The sequence below is a fragment of the Haemaphysalis longicornis genome, unplaced genomic scaffold, assembly GCF_048455015.1.
Source record: "Haemaphysalis longicornis isolate Haplotype H1 unplaced genomic scaffold, Haemaphysalis longicornis Haplotype H1 scaffold_10, whole genome shotgun sequence".
Lineage (NCBI taxonomy): Eukaryota > Metazoa > Arthropoda > Arachnida > Ixodida > Ixodidae > Haemaphysalis > Haemaphysalis longicornis.
Window position 1 is genome coordinate 11,706,227 of NW_027526204.1, and position 16,269 is coordinate 11,722,495.

The window sequence follows — 16,269 nt, forward strand, 5'->3', positions numbered from 1 at the left end:
TGACGGGGGTTGCCTGTGAGGCTATGTTTCGCCCCGCGTGCAGGACGAACGCCAAAACTTTTATCACAAAGTGACGTTTATTTTCTTCATTCTGGACAGGCTGCCGTCAATTCCTTTACTTTGCAATGTACAGAAGCTATCTGTACGGGCGTCACTACGCCGTTGTTGGCTGCAACAAGAATCAGCGTAAGCGCACTGCTCATACAAGAAACGTGGGAAGCGCACCACGACAAAAGAAGTGTATGCATGTTCGGAGTCTATTTGCTGCACAAATTTCCTGTGTCCCTGGAGTGCTGCCACGAATAGGTCTTCGTGCTGAATAGAAAAGACTTCGATACCTATAGCAAATTAGCGAGAGTAAGTACGGTCGCAAGCTGCTTTGCAAGCGCTGTTTATTCACCTTCATGCTCAATCCTTATCGCCGTTTCTGTGCCCTGGAGGTATTTCGCTGTTCATTTCATCGACGGAAAGCCAATAAAAATCAACCCTACACATATATGGTGCAGATCGGGTACACGAAAACGGCAAGCCGAAAGCAAAATAGGAGCGTCGCGGTGGCGGAGCACGCCCGGTCGTTTCGGTAAATAGCTAAAACGCAAAACGTCTTTCAAGCAAGCAAACGGCCGTAAAATCTTGGTGTACCTATTAGGCTGAACCTGTTTGAGTAGCAGGAAATAGTGTTATGCTCCAACCTACTGACTTCTGAGCGTTTGTAGCAGTCATTTCCAGGAGGCTTATTTGCCGCCGCATGACACTATTTCCTGGAGCCAAAACAGTGGCAACTTATTAGGTACACCAAAATTTCACAGCCGTTTGCTTGATTACAAGAAGTTCTGCATTTCAGTGGTGGGTGGGAACCGTGAACAGAAATTTACCGACACGACCGGCCGTGCTCCTCCACCGCGACGCTCCTATTTCGCTTTCGGCTCGCTGTTTTCGCGAAACTGAGCTGCAACAAAACTGAGCTGCGAGACTGAGCTGCAGCTGCAGCTTACTGCAGCTGCAGTAAGCTGCAGTCTGCTTACAGTCGATGAAATGAACAGAGAATGCCTCCAGAGCACAGAAACGTGTGATAAGGATTTAGCATGAGGGTGAATAAACAGCGCTTCCGAAGCAGCGTACGACCGTACTTACTCTCGCTAATTTGCTATAGGTTCGAAGTCTTCTCTATTCAGCACGACGACCTATTCGCGGCAGCACTCCAGGGACGCAGGAAATTTGTGCAGCAAATAGACTCCGAACATGCATACACTTCTTTTGTTGTGGTGCGCTTCCCACGTTTCTTGTATGAGCACTGCGCTTACGCTGATTGTTGTTGCAGCCAACAACGGCGTAGTGACGCCCGGACGAGTAGATTCTTTAAATCGAAAGTAAAGGCAATGACGGCAACCTGTTCAGAATTAAGAAAAGAAACACCCGTTGGTGATAAAAAGTCGGGCGTCCTGCTGGCGCGGCGAAACGTAGCCTCACAGGCAACCCCCGTCCGAACAAAGCGCGCATAGAGGGGCCTTAGCGGGTTGGGAACGGAATTAATGGGCAAGGTGACAGCTCTCTGACGCTTTGAACGTTACCCTCAAAGCACTGTTAAACTTTGCGCTGCTGACATACCGAACAAGTAGCACTTACCGATTTTTGATGCCGCTGGCATGTCCGATAACCACGCACAGCACGGCCACGGAGCAAGAATATATAGGAGAGGCAACGCCCATTACGGCCGGCGCGATGTCACAATGATAACTACGGCGAGCTACGGAGCTCCGCAGCTGCGGCGGTGAACAATTTGACAGCGGCACCTGGTTGAATGTATTAAAAGCAATACTGTTGTTTGCAGCAGTCGCCACAAGGCGTGAATCGCTATGCGCTCGAGCTGCTGCGCGACGCGGGGACGGGACGCGTGTTTATCTCGGACGTAGCGCGCGCGCGCACGCGAAATTGGCCGGTGCACTCAACTCGCTTCGAGCGCATCGCACGCGAGATAACGCGTGCGTTTACAGGTTTTACATTTTTAAGTGCGATGCACTTTATAAGCGACCCTGAATCCGCCGTCCGCATTGCTCCTCCTCCTCTCCCCTAGCAACGGCGCGAGGAGCGGAGAGGAGCGTCTGTAGCAATGGCGCAGCGACGTCACACCCCACGTGACCCGCGCGCGCTCCGCCTCCCGCGCCGTGGCTGCGCGCGCCCGCGCCGGCTCCCGCACCGCTCCTCGCGCCGTGACGTCACACTCCCACGTGACCGCGCGCTGGCGCCTTTGCGTCTGCTCCCCCTCTCCTCGCGCCGTGACGTCACATGCTCTGCAGCTGGCGCGCCTCTCCCCCCGTTAGGTTTGCACTCACCCTCGGCGCGCGCCTCTCCCCTCGCCTGACAGCTCCCCCTCGCCGGTACTGCGCCTCTCAAGGCGATGGCAGAATTACTACGCCGTGTACTCTCGGCGCAAGAAATGCATTCGCACTTCCTCACGATTCCCTTCGGGGAGGTGGGGGCAATTTTTTTTGCGTTTACAGGTTTGTATTTTGTGCTTGGTGCTCGCGCTAAGCTGCTTACGCATTAAAAGAAAATGCCCCTTTATTTCGCTCGTACTGGCCGGTTTATATCTGACACAAAATTAATCGAGAAGGCGGCCTCTTTAGCCAACGGAAGCGCAGAAGAGCGTGCACTCTCGCTTCGGCCACGGAATGTCCCGGCGAAATGCCGACGCGATGCCGCGGCCGGGTTGGACTGGGCGAGCGCGAACAGAACGCGCGCCGGCCGTGGCGATGACCGCGCACTTCCTTCGCTTGCCGCCAGATGCCGGAAACTTGACGTTCGCCAAGTGCTTGTGACGTTTTCAGGCGGCCCCAGGAAGCTCAGTTTCCCCTCCTATTTTATTCTTGCTCCGTGAGCACGGCGCAACAGCGCCTGACTGCGGCGGCGTCTGCTCGCCCCGCAGTCCCCAAGTAATGCTCGCTAGGTGGCGCATCGGTCACCAGAAAATGGCCTATCTGGCAAAATTCTGCTCTATAGAAAAGACTGCATTGCAACTGCTTGCATTATTACACTTTGACAACCTGACTAAAATGCTAAAAAATTGATTCACTTAGCTGCACAGCTTTATTTTCGAAGTTCTAAAGGGAAAGTATTGCCGGGCATGATGCAGTGCCTTCCAAGGGGCGCTGAATGAGTAGTAGCCATTGTTTATCTGCCTTTACCTGATTAGCTTGCAATGCAGAATGCATAAAACATGCTCCAAATGTTTCTCTATGTTTTAAGATATTTTTTTCCCAAGTGTGTTGACAGTGCCCTTTCCCTCACACCATCCTCCATGTCAATTTTATGAAGTCATTACCTATCACCACACTCGCAATTCACAGGTGGGCTAAATTTCATGGATCACTATTCCCTAACCTGTTACGCAAAAAAATTCCCCCGCATTTCCCCGAGGGGGAGAATGTGAAAGTGCGAATGCACGGTTGTCGGCCCGCTTGCGGCGCTTGCGCTCGGCCCCCGCAGCCCACCGCCTCGCCGCCTTCTCTTCCATCTCTTCCATCGGGTTTGTAGTATCCCGTGTACACCACGCAGTTATCAAGCCGCTATAACGCCGCTGAGTCGCCAACGCACGCCGCTGACGACGTAGTTTGAATGCGTTAAAGATATAAGGCGCGTCAACACTGATATCACCGTCGCGTCCGTGGCTTGATCGGTAGAGCGTCGCGCTGCGGCCGCAAAGTCCGCGGATCGAAACCTGGCGCCGGATGCTGTTTCTTTATAGAGGAGCACTGCGGACGCCGACGCCGCCGCCGGCGGTGGACGGTTTGGGGTCGCTTGGGGAGCGGGTGCTCCCATACCCTCGAGCGGCAGCTCAGGGCCCCAACCCGCGGCGCACGTCCGATAATCGGCCCATTTGTTTTGCGTGTAACGTTCCCGGACATGTTGCACGTTTCTGCCGGCGCCGACCTCCTCCTACGAGTGACGTTCTTCGGGGCCCGCATTTGCGCCCCAGTTGCACTCCCCTTCCGTTCCTTCCGGATCAACGCCAAACTCATATTCCCCAGATGGCTTCCCCTTTTCTGGACGCCGTTCCCCTTCACCACGCCGCCGTTCTATTTCTCCGATGCGCCCCCGTGGCAACCCTGCAGCCGAGGGAAACTAGCAGCCGCAGTTCCTGAGGCACGAGCTGCGCAACCGTCGAACGTTCTAAGTCCTCCGCCTTCAAATGTGATTGATGTGATTGTGGATGGTACCCCTGCACTCGCGCCTATTGACACTGGAGCCGCCGTATCTGTGATTCGAGAGACTTTTTGCCGCAAAATTCGTAAAGTGATGACGCCGCTTTCAGGATTTACTCTTCGCGCTGCCAACGCACAGCCCATTCAACCGCTAGCCATGTGCACCGCTCGCATTACCATTCAAGCCATCCCTCACATAGTTGAACTGGTCGTCCTTCGTGCATGTTCTCACGACGTTATCCTCGGGTGGGAATTTTTGTCACATAACCACGCTATCATCGATTGCTTCCGCGCAGAAGTTGAACTGTTTTCACCCAGTACTAGTACCGCGGAGACTAGCAGCGTGAAATTGATTGATTGATTGTGGGGTTTAACGCGCCGACGCAACGCAGGCGATGAGGCGCGCCGTAGTGGAGGGCTCCGGATTAATTTTGACCACCTGGGGATCTTTATCGTGCGCCGAAATCTCGTACACACGGGCGTTTTTGCTTTTCGCCTCCATCAGAAAAGCGGCCACCGCGGCCGGGAATCGAACCCGCGACCTTGTGCTCAGCAGCGCAACGCCTTAGCCACTGAGCCACCGCGGCGGGTAGCAGCGTGAAATTAGTTGCTGCTGAAGATGCCACCATTCCCCCATTCTCTTCTGTCATTGTACCTGTGCTGTCACCCGTGGCCCCAGACGCCACCGTTGTCTTCACGCCCTCCCGTCTATTTGCGTCGCGCACCAATCTTCTCCTGCCGTTCGCTGTCCTGGAAATGAGATGTGGTTCGAGCATGACGTCGATTAATAACCCGTCACCTTGCCCGTCCCGAGTGCTTCGTGGCGAATGTCTTGGATGCGTCGAAGTTGTTCCGCCACATCTTGTCGTCGACATCCTGAACGAGTCCGCTCCGGCCCATCTCGACGCCCTGAGCCCCGACGTCCCTTTTAATCCGGCAGCTTTTCTGCCCTCCATCGACGCCGACCTCACCCAGGAGCAAAAAGACCAGCTCCTGGCTCTTCTACAACGATTCCGTACATCATTCGACTCCCAGCAAACATCCCTGGGGCGCACGTCAACTGTCTGTCATCCAATTGACACTGGCAACCATGCATCACTGCGCCAGCGACCGTACCGTGTATCACCCAAGGAACGCCGCGTTATCGAGGAGCATGTAGCCGATATGCTGAACCGGGACGTTATTCGCCCCTCCACGAGTCCCTGGGCCTCTCCAGTCGTGCTAGTCACCAAGAAGGATGGGTCTATTAGGTTTTGCGTCGACTATCGCTGCCTAAATAAGATTACACGAAAGAACGTCTATCCACTACCTCGAATAGATGACGCGCTAGACTGCTTGCAAGGTGCCGAGTTCTTTTCTTCATTAGATTCGCGCTCGGGTTACTGGCAAGTACCTATGGCTGAGGCTGACAGACAGAAAATGGCGTTTGTGACACCGGATGGGCTCTATGAATCCAACGTCATGCCCTTTGGTCTGTGTAATGCGCCAGCGACATTCGAGCGAATGATAAACAATGTTCTGCGTGGGCTGAAGTGGCGTACCTATTTATGCTATTTGGACGACATTGTCGTATTTTCACCGGACTTTACGACCCATCTCCAGAGGCTTGACCAAGTCCTTACGTGCCTTACTTCGGCTGGCCTGCAAATGAACCTCAAGAAATGCCGTTTTGCTGCCCGCAGACTTACTATATTAGGTCATGTGGTATCTAAAGACGGAATCCTACCAGACCCAGCCAAGCTGCGTGCGGTCCGCGAGTTCCCTAAACCGAGCACAATGAAGGAGCTTCGAAGCTTTATTGGGCTTTGCTCCTACTTTCGGCGGTTTGTCCGGAACTTCGCGTCTATCATCGCACCGTTGACGCAGCTGATCGGTGACGCCAAAAAAGTTTTAAACTGGTCAACGGCTTCCGAGAGAGCGTTCGAGACCTTACGAAGGCTTCTGACGTCGCCGCCGATATTGCGCCATTTTGATCCTACCGCGCCCACTGAACTTCACACGGACGCCAATGGTACCGGTCTCGGCGCTGTCCTGGCTCAACGCAAGGCTGGTTTTGACGAGTATGTCGTGGCGTACGCAAATCGCGCTCTGACAAAAGCGGAGTACAACTACTCCGTCACAGAAAAAGAGTACCTTGCAATCGTTTGGGCGATTGGTAAATTCCGACCCTACCTCTATGGCCGCCCATTCGAAGTAGTCACGGACCACCATGCTTTATGCTGGTTGGCATCATTGAAGGACCCTTCCGGACGTCTAGCCCGCTGGTCCCTTCGGCTCCAGGAGTACGACGTTCGTGTTGTTTACCGCTCAGGAAGAAGACACACCGACGCAGACGCCCTTTCTCGTTCGCCATTGCCACCGGAAGCCACGACGTCAGCGCTGGTGTCGAATAGCGACGTGTCGTCGCTACAAATCGACGAAATGGCTACCGAGCAGCGCAAGGACCCTTGGATAGCCTCACTACTAGACTTCCTTGGAAATCCCACAAAGTCTTCCGCATCCCGCACAATACGGCGCCAAGCAGCGCATTTCGCCATTCGAGAGGAGCTCCTATACCGGCGCAACTATTCCGCAGAAGGCCGCAAATGGTTGCTGGTGATACCGTGTCACCTGCGCTCACATATATGCGCATTGTTTCATGCCGACGCCCAGTGTGGCCATGCTGGAACACTTAAGACATATCAGCGCCTACGCCCACGCTACTACTGGCGAGGCATGTACACGTTCGTCGCGAAGTACATTCGTTCCTGCACTGACTGCCAGCGTCGTAAGACCCCTTCACGGCACCCCACTGGAGAGCTGCGGCCGCTACCATGCCCGGAACGGCCTTTCGATCGGGTTGGGATTGACCTCTACGGACCCCTTCCGAGGACTAAATCAGGCCACCGTTGGATCATTGTCGCGGTGGATCACCTGACTCGATACGCCGAAACAGCCGCCCTGGCCACCGCAACGGCACGCGACGTCGCCATTTCTCTACTCCGGCGTTTCGTCTTACGACACGGTGCTCCCCGAGAGCTGCTTAGTGACCGCGGCCGGGTATTTCTCTCTGACGTTGTGGAGGCGCTGCTACAGCAATGTCAAATTGTCCACAGAACCACGACTTCATACCACCCACAGACAAATGGCCTAACTGAAAGGTTCAACCGCACCCTTGGAGATATGCTTTCCATGTACATATCGTCCGACCACTCAAATTGGGACATGGTGCTACCGTTCGTCACGTACGCATATAACACCGCCACGCAAGCGACCACAAGCTTTTCACCGTTTTTTCTTCTTTATGGACGTGAGCCATCTTGCTTGATCGACACTATTTTGCCCTATCGCCCCGACGCCTCTGAATGTGCCCCAGTTTCCGAGATGGCGAGGTATGCTGAGGAATGTCGACAGCTCGCTCGCAAGTTCACATCAGAAGACCAAGGACGCCAGAAGTCTCGACATGACAGCTCCGCCGCTGCACCAACGTTTGAACCTGGATCCCTTGCATGGCTTCGTGTGCAATGCCCCACTCCTGGTCTTTCGGCGAAATTCCTTGCTAAATACCACGGCCCATATAAGATTCTCGAACAAACATCGCCCGTTAACTACCTCATCGAGCCCGTGACTCCCACCTCAGACCTTCGCCGTCGAGGTCGTGAAATAGTGCACATCGAACGTTTAAAGCCCTACTACGATCCCCTCGTCGTTTCGTCCCCTTAAGTCGCCAGGATGGCTCCTCTTTTCGCCGGCGGGTGATTGTACTGGAGATAGTTGTCCCCGACACGACGACATACCTTGCGCTTAGTGTGCGCCAATCTCCACTGTGCAACCGACGGGGTGTGTGGCGGAGGAAGGACTGCTATGTGCCGCATGATGATGGCAGGTGCAAGGCGCTGGGCGAGAGAAGAGGAACGGTCAGTATCGCGAGTGGCTCGCTCTAAGAGAACGCACCGAGACATCGGTCTGCGCTGCCTTGCCCGTCTCTGGTCTCTGCCTCTTTCCAAGCGTCTTGCTGGTTCCCAGCTATAATCCCCCTTATAATATATATATATATATATATATATATATATATATATATATATATATATATATATATATATATATATGTATGTAGCGAATCCGAATAGGAAATGAGGGGCTCGTTGAAAATAACACAGAAATAAGGGTTGGCAGTCGAGAAAACCTCGGAAAGCAAAGGGGAGGATGTGGTAGATCATTGAAACAGATTAAGAATTTGGAAAGAAAGAAAGAAAGTGAAGAAAAAATGCCCGCCAGGTGGGATCCGAACCCACGACCTCCATATATATATATATATATATATATATATATATATAAGGTTAGTAGCGACAGAGACAAACGAGAAAGACGTAGAAATTAGAAATAAATTTACGGACGTTTCAGGGAGAGGACTCCCTTTCTTCAGAGTACAAAATAAGTTCGTTTCAGAGTTATATATATACAGAAAATGTAGCAAGGGCAAGGTAAGAGGAGGGAGAGTTTGTACAAATGGATCGTGGTTGGTGGGTAGCAAAAGAATGAAGAGAGAGCGGGAAAATAAATTATGAAAAGGATAATAAGAACACACAGTCACGCGGCACGAAGATGGGAGAAAAAAAGAGAGATAGAAGAACCAAACAGAGAAAAAATAATTAAAAAATAAAAAATAAATAACAAGGTAATTTTCCCCTCGCCCGGGGCAACGGGGGTGAAAGAGGGGTCAAAACAAGATATACCCATGCACGTGTTTGACATGGGCAAAAAGATTAGTCACGCGGAACGAAGAAGTTCCAAAGAAGATATGCAAATGCACACAAAGGGCGCACATCTGCCCATTCACACCTGTTCTAAGAATCCGGATAAGGTCATTGAAACAAGAAACACGTGGCTTCTGTTGGTGGGAGGCAAGGGTCGCGCACAAAAGGGTCGCGCCCTTGCCTCCCACCATGATGTTGACTCCCACCATGTCGTTGACTCCGTACGCAGTTTAGTAAGGAGTCGGCTCGGTAGATGGCGCTAGCCATCGAAGAGGAGGAGATCTCTCATGCGCTGGCAAGTATGACCAAGAACAGCGCGCCCGGCCGAGACAACATCACGTATAAAATGCTTCGAAACCTAAGTGACGGTCATATCCGATCCCTCGCTCAATATATAAACGAAGAACTATGGCAGCAGGGCAAGGTACCATCAGAGTGGAAACACTCCGACATCACCATCATCCCCAAGCCAGGCAAGCCCCCCACAGTCAAAAATTTGGTTCTATCTCACTACGGCGGACAGTCGCATTACGGCTAAGAGTGCATTACGGCTGAACGTCGCAACACGGCTGAAATTGCATTACGGCTGAACGTCGCAACACGGCGGAGAGTCTCACTACGGCTGAAAGCGCATTACGGCTGAACGACGCAACACGGCGGAAGGGGGACCCTTTCAGCCGATCATCCGTTCAAATGATCTGCAGTTAGTTGCGTTCAGCATTGTCACAGCTGGGCGTTACGTGCAAGAGCCTGCATATATATTTCGGAGTGTCTTTCCCGCATTTTCCTTGTTTTCCGGTACTTGTTTTATTTCTTGCGCATTTTGCGTGTTTATTTTTTACGGCTGACGGTGGTGGTGCGGCTAAATACGCGTTTAATTTTTAAATACGTCTTATTTCTAGAAGCATTTGAAGTATCGAACAACCTTTTTCGCCATCTGAAAAACATCCGCTTGCTCCCCCTTTTTCAGTTTAGTTTTCGTGTTGTCCTATCTACTAACATTACTATGACTTTGCGCCTAACAGACAAAATTAAATCGTTCATTGACCGCTGTGACGCTGCTGCTGGGGTTTTCTAAGAGTTCTCGGCAGCATTCTACACCAGGGACCATGACGTTCTTTTCATTTTGCTTGAGCGTTATGGGATAACAGGTCCTGCCATAACTTTGATACGAAGCCGTCTACTAATCATGCAACAGACCGTTTTAATTCCTACAGCAACATCATACCTGATAATTAATAGAGGAGTTCCACAAGGCTCCATCTTGGGCCCATTGCTCCTGTTAATTTAACAAATGATTTTTCTCTATGTTTTAATTCCTCAATGCATACTGCATATAGACGGCACCACCGTCTTTAACTGCCATCAAAATAGCTGTGTCTTGATCCAAATGCTCCAGGCTGACCTGTTTTCCTTCCAACGATTGTGCCCCCTTAAGAAATTATCTAAACGTACCTAAAACTTGCTTTTAGATGCGAAGCAGCTTATGGTCGGGCCTGTTCCCTCCGCCGTTGTGCGGCGTCCACACCCACACTGCGCATGCCTGGCCAGGCACCGCTGATGAAGATTGTGGCAGGATGCCCTTAGAGAATGGCCAACCAAAGAATCCATCACGAGATGGCTTCTCGTTCAATCACCGTCGTCATCTTCCCGTAGGGGAACCCTGAGTAATATGTGAGGCATTCCTCCTCTCCTCTCCGAAAACCGTGAAACATTCGCCCACACATCATATACAGGCTCGACACGTTGTTATAGGGGTGATTTTATATCCCTTTACGGCCCAGCCCACACAAATGTGTGGGTCAACAAATTCCTTTGCTATGTGGCGCCTGTTTTGGTTTCGGTTTCACAGTCGTGGGTAGCCGCTAGGAATGCTTCCGACACTTTATTGATTTCGGCAGTTCACTCATTTTGCCTCCAGGTAGCGAGAAATCGCACATTAAAAACGGCGCCCCGGCGTACACGATTCCGCTAGCCGACTCCAAAATAAAAACTAATATTTCTTCTTGCTATACTCGTAGTTTATGAATAACAAGCCTAACACATGACTTGCAGGACTTGGAAAAACACGATAGGCTAAAAAATACTGCCGTTCCCTTCGTGTGCGTTCCGTCATCACGCTTGAAAAATGCACCCACACATATGTCTGGGCTGGGCTTTCGTCGTTATGAAAATTTTCCTGAGAGGTATAGGCTCCGGACAGCGAAGTTTGCTGGGCGAGCGCAGCGCAAGCCGCGGCAGATCCGCGCAACTCTGGGTCGGCCCCGCCGCCCACACCGCCTTAAGCGCCCATGAACGCAACTTTGCAAAAACCTGTGTGATAACGTTATTTGCGTTTGTATCTACTACATATATAGTGCAACGAAGTCATGCAGAAATTTATTATAGTAGGGGGAGCTTGCAAATAAAACCGGGCACCGATAAAATGCTGTCGCCTTGCTGCCGAGCCGTAGGTTGACGCACCTGGGAAGCGTGTGTTCAAGGCTTTGCATTCTCCCGCGGATTCTTCTTCTCTAGTTTTTTCGCAGATACGAAGTGTGGTTACGGAATATGGAAAAGCCCACTCTAAGCGAGCGGATTACATGCTGCCGTGGTGTGCGAGCAGCTTGTTAATAGGCCAGGTAGTAAATACACAGAAGTGCGTACTAAATTTGGTAACAAAGAAGGCCCCCAAACATAGCTATAGCAGCGTAGGTTATCACACAGCGGTACTACTCTGCTCCATCTAATATTTCACGGGTTTATATCGCCGTATTAAATACATTAAAAACATATGGGGCGGACACTTACAGGCGTTAACGTTCTCAAATGTTTCGCAAGCTATTGGATAGCATTAAATCACCGCCTCTTCTTGCAAATAAGCAATGAAATTGTTGTCTAAGGCACTGAAAAGCAAACAAAAATAGAGATAAAACGTTCCGCAATAAAAGTTGGAAATATATGAACGCAGGAAAAAATTTTCCTGCTCGGGCAGGAGGAGGGGAGGAGAAGGACAAACTTTATTTATCCCATCCGTTGTGACTGCGGTCACTCCGGACCTGTGAGGGGTGACCTCAGGGAACTAAATTTTTCTCCCTTCACTTTTGCTGCAAAGGTATTGACGGTAATAAAAGCGCTACTATTTCTTTCTAAGAGGTCTCACGCCGGACCCGTTGGCGTGGAGAGAAAAAAATACCCGAATATGAATATTCCGTAATTTATACCGATACGCCTCTTAGGTGTTCTACCTACTGAAGAGTTTTTTGGGGCGTGCGTACTCGGCTACACCTGGAAGCCCAAAAGTTTCTTGGCGGAGCGGGCACTTATTAGCGGCAGAACTTTCGCTATACACAAACAAATGTGAATTTCATACTGTTACATGTATGGAGCATCACATTAGGATCAAAGACCCATATGTAACATCCATGTGGCCCGGTTAGTAGTTCTGCAGTCGCGAATGCACTCACATGGATGGAATACCTCGCGCGGAAACATCGCGCAACGTCTGATATTTTTGCAGACAAAGCCTCATATTTTGTGGATTGAACAATATAAATTACGTTTTCTTTTGAAGGGAAACATGGTGGTCTCGAGAAAGTTCGGCCCGCAGGCCGGCGGTACAAGGGTTTCTCTTCTGGGCATCACGCCTATGCGGCCTTTATATGCCTTCCCATACGCGAATCCAACTTGATAAATCCTTCTCTATTCACCTGCACTATGCGGCAGGATTACTGTACAATCTCTTACTTCATTTTAAACCCAAAAGGGGCAACTAATATGCTTCGTCCGCGCTGCAAAAAGAGGAGCGCCCCCCAACCAGGAACGTAACGGCTTGCGGGGACCGACCCAGTGTTGCGCATATCTGCTGAAGGGGGCGCAGGGTGTCGCGGGCTCCATGTCGCCCTCTGGGCGCTGTCCGGCGCCTATAGGCTGGCGGGCTCGTGCACTGCAGCGCTATCGATAAATAATTTTTTCTTGCTTTCTTGGTGTCTCATTTATTCGCGGCTTTGTGGTGGCTCGTTGGCAATGTTTTCTTTCGCGTTAACCTTGAACTAGTTCCGTAATTACTTGTGATAATAATATTATTTATATATTAATTGTATAATGAAACATTTTTTGGTATTTATTTTCGCAGAATCCTATTTATAATATAAGGACTCTTGGAATCAATATAAAACTTCTAAATAATACGTAAAAATGCAGTATTTGTGCTCCTGATGCCGTTTTTAAAGTACGCTTACTATGCGCAGATCATAGGAATAGAAGCTCAGCCCACACATATGTGTGGGTTTGTTTTCTGTGTGAAGTACTCTGAGCTTTCCATTTTCACTTGTGGAAGCATTATAAGGAAGGGGTAAATACACAAAATTTAATTACTTGTGGCCATTATTTGTAAAGTATTTTTGTTGGGCAAGAAATTGATATACAATTATATACACGATGTTTATTATTTACATATCGATGCAATTATCCCGTGACCGCTCCTATTTGGAGCCTACCGTATTTTGAGGTGTTCTTATGAAGACTCAGCAGTCTAATACTACGCACCAAGCAGCGAGCCCCTCACGGGCATCGGACAGCAGGAAATGAAGCAGCTGTCTGCTATTTTTTTCATTGTAGCTGACTTGTGTCAGATGAATGTTTTTTCTCTGCCCAACGCACTAGTTTTTCTGCAGCGTCACAAACGCCTTATTACGAGGCAATCTAAATAAACTGAAGAACACAACTAAGGGTTATTGCGCGCGGGGTTGGGGTTGATGGCATAGTGGCTACTGTTCTAATGCAAAAACGTGGAAGATATACGCTGGAGAGCTGTCAATTAACGAACAAAAAATAAAAAAAGTGCTGGAAAACAAGGAAAATGCTGGAAAGACACTCCGAAAAATATATGCAGGCTCTTGCACGTAACGCGCAGCTGTGACAATGCTGAAAGCAACTAGCTGCAGATCATTTGAACGGATGATCGGCTGAAAGGGTCCCCCTTCCGCCGTGTTGCGACGTTCAGGCGTAATGCACTTTCAGCCGTAGTGAGACTCTCCGCCGTGTTGCGACGTTCAGCCGTAATGCACTTTCAGCCGTAGTGAGACTCTCCGCCGTGTTGCGACGTTCAGCCGTAATGCACTTTCAGCCGTAGTGAGACTCTCCGCCGTGTTGCGACGTTCCGCCGTAATGCACTTTCAGCCGTAGTGAGACTCTCCGCCGTGTTGCGACGTTCAGCCGTAATGCACTTTCAGCCGTAGTGAGACTCTCCGCCGTGTTGCGACGTTCAGCCGTAATGCACTTTCAGCCGTAGTGAGACTCTCCGCCGTGTTGCGACGTTCAGCCGTAATGCACTTTCAGCCGTAGTGAGACTCTCCGCCGTGTTGCGACGTTCAGCCGTAATGCACTTTCAGCCGTAGTGAGACTCTCCGCCGTGTTGCGACGTTCAGCCGTAATGCACTTTCAGCCGTAGTGAGACTCTCCGCCGTGTTGCGACGTTCAGCCGTAATGCACTTTCAGCCGTAGTGAGACTCTCCGCCGTGTTGCGACGTTCAGCCGTAATGCACTTTCAGCCGTAGTGAGACTCTCCGCCGTGTTGCGACGTTCAGCCGTAATGCACTTTCAGCCGTAGTGAGACTCTCCGCCGTGTTGCGACGTTCAGCCGTAATGCACTTTCAGCCGTAGTGAGACTCTCCGCCGTGTTGCGACGTTCAGCCGTAATGCACTTTCAGCCGTAGTGAGACACTCCGCCGTGTTGCGACGTTCAGCCGTAATGCACTTTCAGCCGTAGTGAGACTCTCCGCCGTGTTGCGACGTTCAGCCGTAATGCACTTTCAGCCGTAGTGAGACTCTCCGCCGTGTTGCGACGTTCAGCCGTAATGCACTTTCAGCCGTAGTGAGACTCTCCGCCGTGTTGCGACGTTCAGCCGTAATGCACTCTTAGCCGTAATGCGACTGTCCGCCGTAGTGGGACGATGCCAAAAATTTACGCCCTATCTCCTTAACCTCGTGCCTGGGTAAGGTGTACGAACGAGTTGTGGTCAACCGACTCACCAATTACATGGAGGACTACGACATTTTCCCGAACAGCATGATCGGCTTCATACATCTCTCAACGCAAGATACCTTCCTTTTACTCAAAAAAGTCCCTGGGGAAAACCTGGTACTAGCCCTCGACTTAAAGGGGGCTTTTGATAATGTCACCCACCGAGCCATACTAGATTCTCTGACCAAAATAGGCTGTGGCGAAAGAATCTACAATTACGTCGCGGCCTTCCTTGAAAACAGGACAGCGACGATCGGCCTGGGGGAACTACGAACAGATCCGTTCCAGCAGGGAAACATCGGCACCCCACAGGGATCTATCATATCCCCCCTCTTATTCAACGTCACCATGATTAAAATCGCCAAACAACTACAGGCACTCCAAAATGTCGGACACGTGATCTACGCAGACGACATTACACTATGGGCAAACCGAGGCTCCCTACAAGAAAAGACGCAAAACCTCAAAATGCAGTGAATTGGATATCTAAGCTTGCTTTGAAGAACGGCCTAAAATTCGCTCCAGAAAAGTCGGAATTCGTACGAATCCACTGCAGCACAGAAATGTCCAAAAACACCCCAGTGCAACTATATATAGGAACAGCGCCCATACCGGAGAGGAGGCAAATAAGAATACTCGGGATGCACCTGCAAGGAAATGCTCGAGCGGAAGTGCGCAACTGCGCGCTAAATCTTCCCAGCTGGCACGCATAATCAAGCGGCTAACAAACAACCGGAATGGAATGGGGGAAGAAGACACCGTCCGAATAGTACAAGCAATGATTATCCCTCGTATCGGCTACAGTCTACCATTTCAACATCTCACAAAGTCGGACGAAGAGCACATCAACGCCATAATACGCACAGCGTTTAAAGCTGCCCTCAACCTACCCCACTTCACCTCCAATGAGAAGCTCAATCACCTTGGGCTCACGAACACCATGGAAGAGATACAACACGCCACCCTTCAAGCAAAACGAATACGACTAGAAAAGTCCCGCACGGGGAGGGCGATCCTATGGCAAGTAGGCGATCCACCCGATCGCAGACGCCAAGAGCAGGAAACAAACCTAAACCCTGCACAACGATCCCACATCAAAGCGCTGCCCCTTCCAAAAAACATGCATCCTAATATCCACGTAGAAAGAAGAAAGGCCAGGGTCAATTTCCTGCAAAAAAAAAATTCGAACATCACGATAATACGGTGTTTGTCGTTGCGGCGAAGTATGACGAAGAAACGGCGGCATTAGTGGTGACCACCCGAGAAGGGGACATCATAGACTGCATCACCATGCGAAACACCACCACAAAGCACGCGGAGACCGGAG